We start from the raw sequence: 8,421 nt of genomic DNA on the forward strand, positions 1-8,421 counted from the left end.
GGACGGGTCCCACTGTTTTTATCGGCATCTCCTCCTTGGGACAGGGTTACGGGTCCCAACCCTGCCGGACTCAGGCGCGCCCCAGCGACGCTGCTGTGGCCAAGTAAGTGTGGGAGGGAGTTATGTGTGTCACTTCTTCCTTTCAGAGGCCGCTCCCGCCATTCTCTCCCTCCTCCCTCCTCCTTCCTTCGTCCTTCCTCCTCCTCCCTCCCTCCTCTTGCTGGTCCACTGGTCGGTGGTGTCTTACCTGCGCCAGTGGATGACTTCTCATGGGCAAGAGGCAGAGGGGGAAAGCCAGCAACAATGGTGTGCGTTAAAGATGGCCTGGAGTCACAGCAGGGAGAGGGAGGAAGAGGAGGAGGGGTGAGGATGAAGAGGAGGGGAGGAGGGGAGGACTGCCTACCTAACTTGGAGATGTACTGAAACACTCCAGTACTCACACAGTGTGGCACTGGGGAGAACACACACACATCAATAGGACAGAAGAGGACCCAGCAGTCAACCCACATGAACACCGCCAGCCCGCCTCTGACACAGGAAGGAAAGCAAGCATCGGAGCAAGGGCAGTTCTGGCAACAAATGTGCTGGAACACCCGGACGTCCTCCTAGGAAAATGAACGAGCCTGATGCAGACCTCACACGTCTCATGAAGACTGACTCAAAAAGGATCATAGGCCTGAAGTGCAAAACTCTATAAAGTTTCTAGAAGAAACTCAGGAGAAAACGCAGGTGACCTTGGGCAAGGTGAGGACTTTTCAGCAGTGAAGGAAATAACTGATAAGCTGGAATTAAGTTTTCAAACTTTTGTTTCATGAAGAACACTGTCACATGGGGAAGGAAAACCACCCCGGACACGGGATTTTGTCACCAAGATACATATACAAAGACTTTTTGAAACTCAATGGTCAGAAACAACCCAATGGAAAAATGGGTCACTGACTAGAAGAGACACCTCACCAAAGGAGACAGACTGATGGCAAATAAGCATTTAAAAAAATGCCCCACATCATCCGTCAGAGAAAAGCAAATAAACACATATCACTAGGCACCTGCAGAACAGCCCAGGTCCAGAAAGCCCAGATCACAGACAACACCAATTTCTGGAGAGAACATGGCAAAGCCAGAACTCTTGCTCATGGCTGGCAGGGATGCAAAATGGTGCAACCACTCTGGAAGACAGTTTGGTGGTTTCTTAAAAAACTAAGCATAGTCTTGCCTAAGTCCAGCAAGCTCCCTGGTATCTACCCACTGGAGTTGAAAATTTATGTCCACACAAAACCTGCACACAATTATAGCATCTTTAGTCAAAACTGCCTTGCCTTAGAAGCAACAAAGATGTTCTTCAGCAAGTGAACAGGTAAACTGTGGAACATACAGAAAATGGAATATTGTTCCGTGATAAAAAGAAATGAGTTTGAAGGTATGTCACCATGGTGGCCTAAGACAGCCCTTGTTTTTGTCCCCCCCCCCCCGACAATGAAAATTAACGAAGATAAACAAAATTGACAGATATTTAGTGATGCTAAGACTCAAAATCAGAAATGGAGAGACATTACGATAGATACCTCAATAATAAAAAGGATCCTAAGAGACTGCTACGAATAACTGGAAACCACCAAACTAGATAACCTAGAAGTATGGACAAATTCCTAGATACACACAATCTACCAAGATTGAATCAAAATGAATTAAAAAACAGGAACAGACCAATAAGAAGAGATTTAATCAGTGACCAAAAACCTATCAACACAGAAAAGCCCGGGACCAGATGACTTTCCTGGTGAATTCTACCAAACATTTGAAGAGAAATCAACACCAGTCTTCCTCAAATTCTTGCAAAAACTTCAAGAGGAGAAAACACTCCCAAACTCATTTTACAAGGCCAGCATTACCTGGCTAAAGGCAAGTAAGGATAATATAAGGAAAGAAAACTACAGACCAATATTCCTGATAAACACAGATGCAGAAAGGCTCAACAAAACATTAGCAAACTGAATCCATCAGCACAACTAAAAGGATCAGACATTATGATATACTATGATTCATCCCTGGGATGCCAGGATGGGTTCAACATACACAAACCAATAAACCTGAAGCTGCACGTTAAAAGAATGAAGATAAAAATCATACAATCATATCAACAGATGCAGAAAGCACATTTGGCACAATACAATATCCTTTCATGATAAAATCCCTCAACAAACTGGGTACAGAACATACCTCAACATAATACAGGTGACCTACGACAAGCCCACGGTGAACATCATACTCAATAGTGAAGGTTAAAGCTTTTCCTCTACCGTCAGGATAGGATGCCCACTCTCACACTCCTGTTCAACACAGCACTGGAACTCTCAACCAGAGCAGTCTGGCAAGAAAAAGAAATAAAAGGCATCCAAATTGGAAAAGAAATAAAATTGTCTTTATAGACGATATGCTCTGAAACACAGAAGATCTGAAGGACTCCAACAAAAAAAAATTAGAACTAACCAGTGAATTAAGTTTCCAGATACAAAATCAACCCACAGAAATCAGCTGTGTTTCTAGACACTACCAATGAAATATCCAAAAAGCAAATAAAGAGAAGTATCCCATTCACAATGGCACCAAAACCAAGAAAATATTTAGGAATAAATTTAGCCAAGGAGGTGAAAGTTCCACACAATGAAAACTGTTAAGACCCAGGAGGAAACTGAAAAAGACACAAATGGAAAGATGTTCTGTGTTCGTGGATCAGAAAAATTACTGTTGTTAAAATGGCCATACCACACAAAGCCATCTATAAGGCCATCCCTATCAAAATTTGAATGTCATTTTTCACATAAATAGAAAAAAAAATCCGTAAACATATGGAAGCACAAAAGACCCTTAAGAGTTAAGACAATCCTGAGAAAAGAACAGACCTGAAGGCATCACACTTCCTGATTTCAAGTTAAAATACAAAGCTGTAGTGATTAAAACAACATGGCACTGATCTAAAATTCAAATTCAACACACTGACCAATAATGGAATGGAACAGAGAGCACCAAAACACACCCTTGCATATACAGTCAACTCCTATCTGACAGAAGAACCAAGATTACTCAATGGGAAAAGGCTGGTCTCTTCAATCAACCGTGTTGGGAAAGCTGTCTAGCCTCGCGAACAAGAACAAAACTGGACCCCTAGCTTACACCATCCACCAAATAATGTGAAGCTGATTAGTGATGCAGAACACCTGAAACCACGGAAACCTTCCGGAAGGGTGTGGGGAACAGGCTTAGGGATCCCCTGAGCTTGCACCAATGGGTCAATAAGGCTTAAAGAAGTAGAAAGCCACAGGATGTATGTGTCCAAGATTAGGTAAACAGGGCAAAGGCTGCCAGTATAGGACAAGGTATAGGAATAAGAAATCTCAGGATGAAAACCTCCAAGATGAGGTAAACAAGATTAGGTATGCAGGGCGGAAATGCTTCCCAACTTAGTACAACAGCAGAAAGCTGCTTTCACAGGAAGGAAGGACCAAAATAGGTAAACGGGTAAATAGGACTTTAGACCTCTACGGTATGAAGTTGCCCAGAGAGGAGCTAATTAGTAACAGAAAGGTGCCTTGTTGACCCTGAGGTAGCATCTCCCTCTCATCCCCCAAGCTAGCTAAGATAAACAGATGTGGTGCCTCATGCCTGCTGCAAACAACCATCTGCCCAGCACCAGACTTTGTTTTGTATTGACCCAAACCCCTAAGACCGCATACCTTCAAAACCCTCTTTCCCTCATATCTATGAGTTACCATTCATGGTTTCATTGTCTCTTTGTGCACTTCCATTACGCTTGTAAGCCTTCTGAACCTAATAAAAATGGAGCAAGGACCTTTACTCAAGTCTCTTGTCTCCTTCCCGGACATTAGCCTCTCTCACATTTCAATCCTGCGTCCACTCTCTTGCTGGACAAGAGAGAACTCCAGACCCAGAGTCTACGACAGAAGGGAACACAGTGAAGAAGCACCCTGACATTGGTCTTGGTAATGATGCTTTGTCTAGGACACCAAAATCACAAGCAACAAAAATGAAAATTAATAAGTGGGATTACAACAAACTGAAAAGCTGTGTGCAGCAAATGAAAATCCACAAAATCAAAGACAACCTACAGAATGAAAAAAAAAACATTCATGAATCAGATATCTGATAAGGGGATGTTAATATATATAAAGAACTTCTACAACTCAAAGCCAAAACAGTCAATTTAAAAATGGGCAAAAGAAGTGAATAAATGTTTTCTCCAAAGAAAACATCCAGATGGCCAGTAGGTACGTGAAAAGATGCTCAGCATCACTCAGCATCAGGGAAATGCAAGTCAAACCCACAACGAGACATCACCTCACACCTGTTAGGATGGTCATCATCAAAACCAGTGGAGATAACAAATGTCGGTGAGGATGCGGAGAGAAGGGAGCCTTGGTGCACTGCTGGTGGGAAATGGAATCACTAGGGTTGCCATGGAAAACAGCATGGGGCCTCCTCGGAATGCTAACAACTGAACTACCCTGTGGTCTGACGGTCCACTTCTGGGTGTATTTCCAGAGGGAATGAGACACGGTCTCAGAGAAATGTCTGCACTCGCACGTTCACTGAAGCATTATTCGCAACAGTCAAGACACGTTAACAGCCTAAGTGTCCACGGGCGGGTGAGTGGACAAAGATGTGGGGACAATGGAATTCAGCCTCAAGAACAAAAGAAAATGCTGCCATTTTCAACAACATGGATGGGCCCTGAGGGCATTAAGCTAAAAAAAAAAAAAGGAAGGTCAGAGAAAAACAAATACTGTATGATCTCACTCGTATGTGGAATCTTACAAACAAAAAATAACTCAGAGGCAGAGTGAACTCAGAGAAAGAATGGTGGTTATCAGGGGCTCGGGGGCTGGGGGAAGTAGGGAGAAGTTGGTCAAAGGGCCAGACTTCCAGTTAGAAGGTAAATTCTGGGGATCTGAGGTACAGCATGGCAATTATAGTTAATACTATAGAGTAAACTTGCAAGCTGGAAGAGAGTAAATCTTGACTGTTTTCACCACAAATAATGCTAATTATGTGAATGTAATGCAAAAGCTGACACCTCCATCAAAGTTCCGCATCAACACACATTCACCTTAAACTCACACAATGCCGACTATAACTCGGTAAGGCTGGGAAAGAAAAGGAAGTGAGCCGTCAAGCCCCGAAGAGACGCGGAGGAACCTTGGACGCGTATCACTAAGTGAGAGCAGCCGCCCTGGAAAGGCCACGGGCCGCATGATTCCAACCGTATGGCATCTGGACAAGGCAAAACCAAGGAGACAGCAAAGGATCAGTGTTGCCAGGGCTCGGTGAGGATGAACAGGGGATTCTTACGGGAGTGAGAATACTGTGTGCGGCCCCGTCGTGGTGGATACATTCTATTATACCCTTGTCCAACAGCAAGCCCACGGAATGTCCACCACCAGGAGCAAACCCTAGGGCAAACCGTGGCCTCCGTGATGAGCTGTCGTTGTAGGTTGAGAAGTAATGAATGGCTCAGCCGGCAGAGGAGGTTGATAACGGCAGGGGGGGTGGGGGTGGGGGGTGTGCACGGGGCAGGGAGACATGGGAATCTGTACCTGCCTCTCAATTTTGCTGTGGACCTAATGCTACCCTAAAAAAATTAAACTGTTTCCTTTTTTTAAAGATAGTTGTTCTAAGTTTACAGAGTTGGTTTATTACACATGGATTCATACATGCTTACTTGCACAAGTGACCTGCTGTTGCACAGACTGCTCTGAGACGGGCTTTAAGTAGGCCCCACGGCAACTTGGGGCTTGAACTCACCACCCCAAGATCGAGAATGCCATGCTCCACCAACTACGCCAGCCAGGCACCCAAAACAAACTATTTTAGGGGCGCCTGGGTGGCTCAGTCGGTTAAGCATCCGACTTCGGCTCAGGTCGTGATCTTGCGGTCTGTGATTTTGAGCCCCACGTCGGGCTGTGCTGACAGCTCGGAGCCTGGAGGCTGTTTCAGATTCTGTGTCTCCCTCTCTCTCTGGCCCTCCCCCCATTTATGCTCTGTCACTCTCTGTCTCAAAAATAAGCGTTAAAAAAATTTTTTTAATAAATATTTTAAAATAATGACTCATTTTTAAGCTTAAATTCATGTAAATGGCCCCAAATTGCCCTCTTACTAATTGCTAACCAAATACAGCCTGTGAGGGCTCTGAGACTCAGCCTCCTCTCTCCTAGTTTAAAACGGATTTAAAATGCAAATGCAGCCACCACCATACCCACCACACTTGCTCCTCCTGAGCCCCTGCCCCTCCCAGGTACCGTTCCCAGGGACCCTGGCCTGACACAGGAGCCATGGCAAGGGGGGCTGCCACGGGGACAGGGCTCCCTGGCTTCCTCCTTCCCCTTCCCCGACCTGTGACAGAGGGACTGGGGGACTGGGGGGGGACCAGGTCCTGAATCAGAAACGAGCCTCCCTATCAGTTCACCGAACACAACTGCTCAGGGAGGGGGTGACTCAGTCAGCACATCCTGAGCTGTCCCACAGGAAGATCCCTCCCGAGGGACCCCGCCGTGGGCTGGGGGCCAGACTTCTCCCAGTCCTGCCTCCTGCCAGTGCCTTCCAGGCCGGGTCATCCCCGACCAGGGCTCCTCTCCACAGACGGGACGTTCCAGCCACCCACCCCCCCCCCCCCCCAGGGCTCCTGTCTCAGAGCCCGGGGCCAGGAGAGCCCCAATCACCCATGTGTGCTCGAATCCTCCCGGTGACGGGGAGCTCACCACCCGTCGGGCAGCCTCCCACGGGACGGTGGGAAACCCCTCCCTGCTGGCCCAGCCCTGCAGACAGCACGGCTCCATCCTGCACCCCACTTCCTGCTCTCCTGAGTCGGGTCTTCTCCGGCGGGGCCCCTGCCCCCAGTCACCCCTGCTCCCAGCCGCCCCCACAGCCCCTCAGGTCCCAGAGCAGGCAGGTGCCCAGGACCCCTGCTCCCCACAGACCCTTCCCTCCTGCAGCCTCGGGGGCAGAGCAAACCCCCCAGCGCCCACACAGGCACCAGCCGGGGCTCCATCTGATGGCTCAGAGGGAACCGTTGGGGCTCGGGGGGTCCTGCCGCACGTCCCGCTTGCTTTCTGCCCGGGCACGGCTTCTAACCTGCACCCACGTTCATCACGCAAGGCCGACCGTCCTCGCCCTGGAGCCGGGCTCTGCTGCCCCGGAACGCGGCCCCACGGCCTGAGGTCTAGGACGCAGGTCCCCTTGTGATCCAGTCGCGGGCTGGGCCCTGAGGCAGGACGCCGGCTCCACATTCTGGAAACCCGGAGCCTCTCCCTACAGAGGAGTTCCTTACTCCTTCCTGACACACACCCTCCTCCTCCTCCTGCTGCTCACACCTGCAGTTAAGGCCATGGAGCACAGCAAACACACCTGCCCTTCATCCCTGGGCTGAGCTGCAGGTGACACCCAGCAGGGCGCTGGGCCGCCCCTGGCAGGGCTCCCTCCCACCCACGCTCGGGCATTTGCTGCAAAGCCACTCACCTGGGGACTCAGGCAGGTGTGGGCGATGCACGAGACCCGCCCTGAGTTCCCCAGGGGGCACAGAGGCCAGGGAACCGTGGGGACCCAGGCGTCCCGACTGCTGGTGCCAACCCCCCTGTCTAGAGACACGCAGCCCCGTTCCCAGAGACCGGCCTGAGGGTGAGCGCAGGGGACGTGTGGGCCTCCCTCCCAGAAGACCCCGTGCGTGACCAGGCCTGGTCCCCGTCAAGTCCATGAGCTCAGACCCCCGAAGGCAGCTCTCCGGGCCCTCACCTGTAGGGGCTTCTCAAGGGGCCTCACCTGGGAGCCCACATCCAGGGGAACCTTACCTGGGGTCTGTATCTAGGGGGGTCCACACCGAGGGACCCTCACCCCGGGGTCCATAACTAGGGGGGGCGGTCCACACTTAGGGGGCCTCACCTGGGGGGGCCTCAAGGGGGCTGTCGAGGCCCCGACTGGGGAAGGGGCCCGAACCCTCGGGGCTGCGGCCTGAGATGCAGGGACAGGTGTCTGAGACTCGGGCAGGCCTCTCGCTTCGACCGCTGACCCCACCTCACCTCCCTTCCGTCGGGCTCGGTGCCTGGGTCACGGGCCGCGGGCACCGCCGCTCCCTCCTGGGACACGGGGCCGGTCCTCGGGGTGGAGGAAGCCAGCCCTTCTCTCCCAGCCACTGGGCCTCTGCTCTGGCTCTCAGGGGCCCGCTGGGGGGAGGGCAGGAGGCGGCACCTGCCCGGGGGGCGGGGCGGGCGGGGGCGGGGCTTGCTCCAGGCTGCCGCACAGGGCAGGAAAACACCTGCTGCTCCTGCCCCTGAGCTGGCCCAGCTGCCAGGAGGCACGTTAGGCAGAGGAGAGAACCATCTGCCTCCCTGGCACACGCGGGCCCTGGCACAG

This window comes from Acinonyx jubatus, chromosome D3 (genome assembly GCF_027475565.1).
Source record: "Acinonyx jubatus isolate Ajub_Pintada_27869175 chromosome D3, VMU_Ajub_asm_v1.0, whole genome shotgun sequence".
Classification (NCBI taxonomy): Eukaryota; Metazoa; Chordata; class Mammalia; order Carnivora; family Felidae; genus Acinonyx; species Acinonyx jubatus.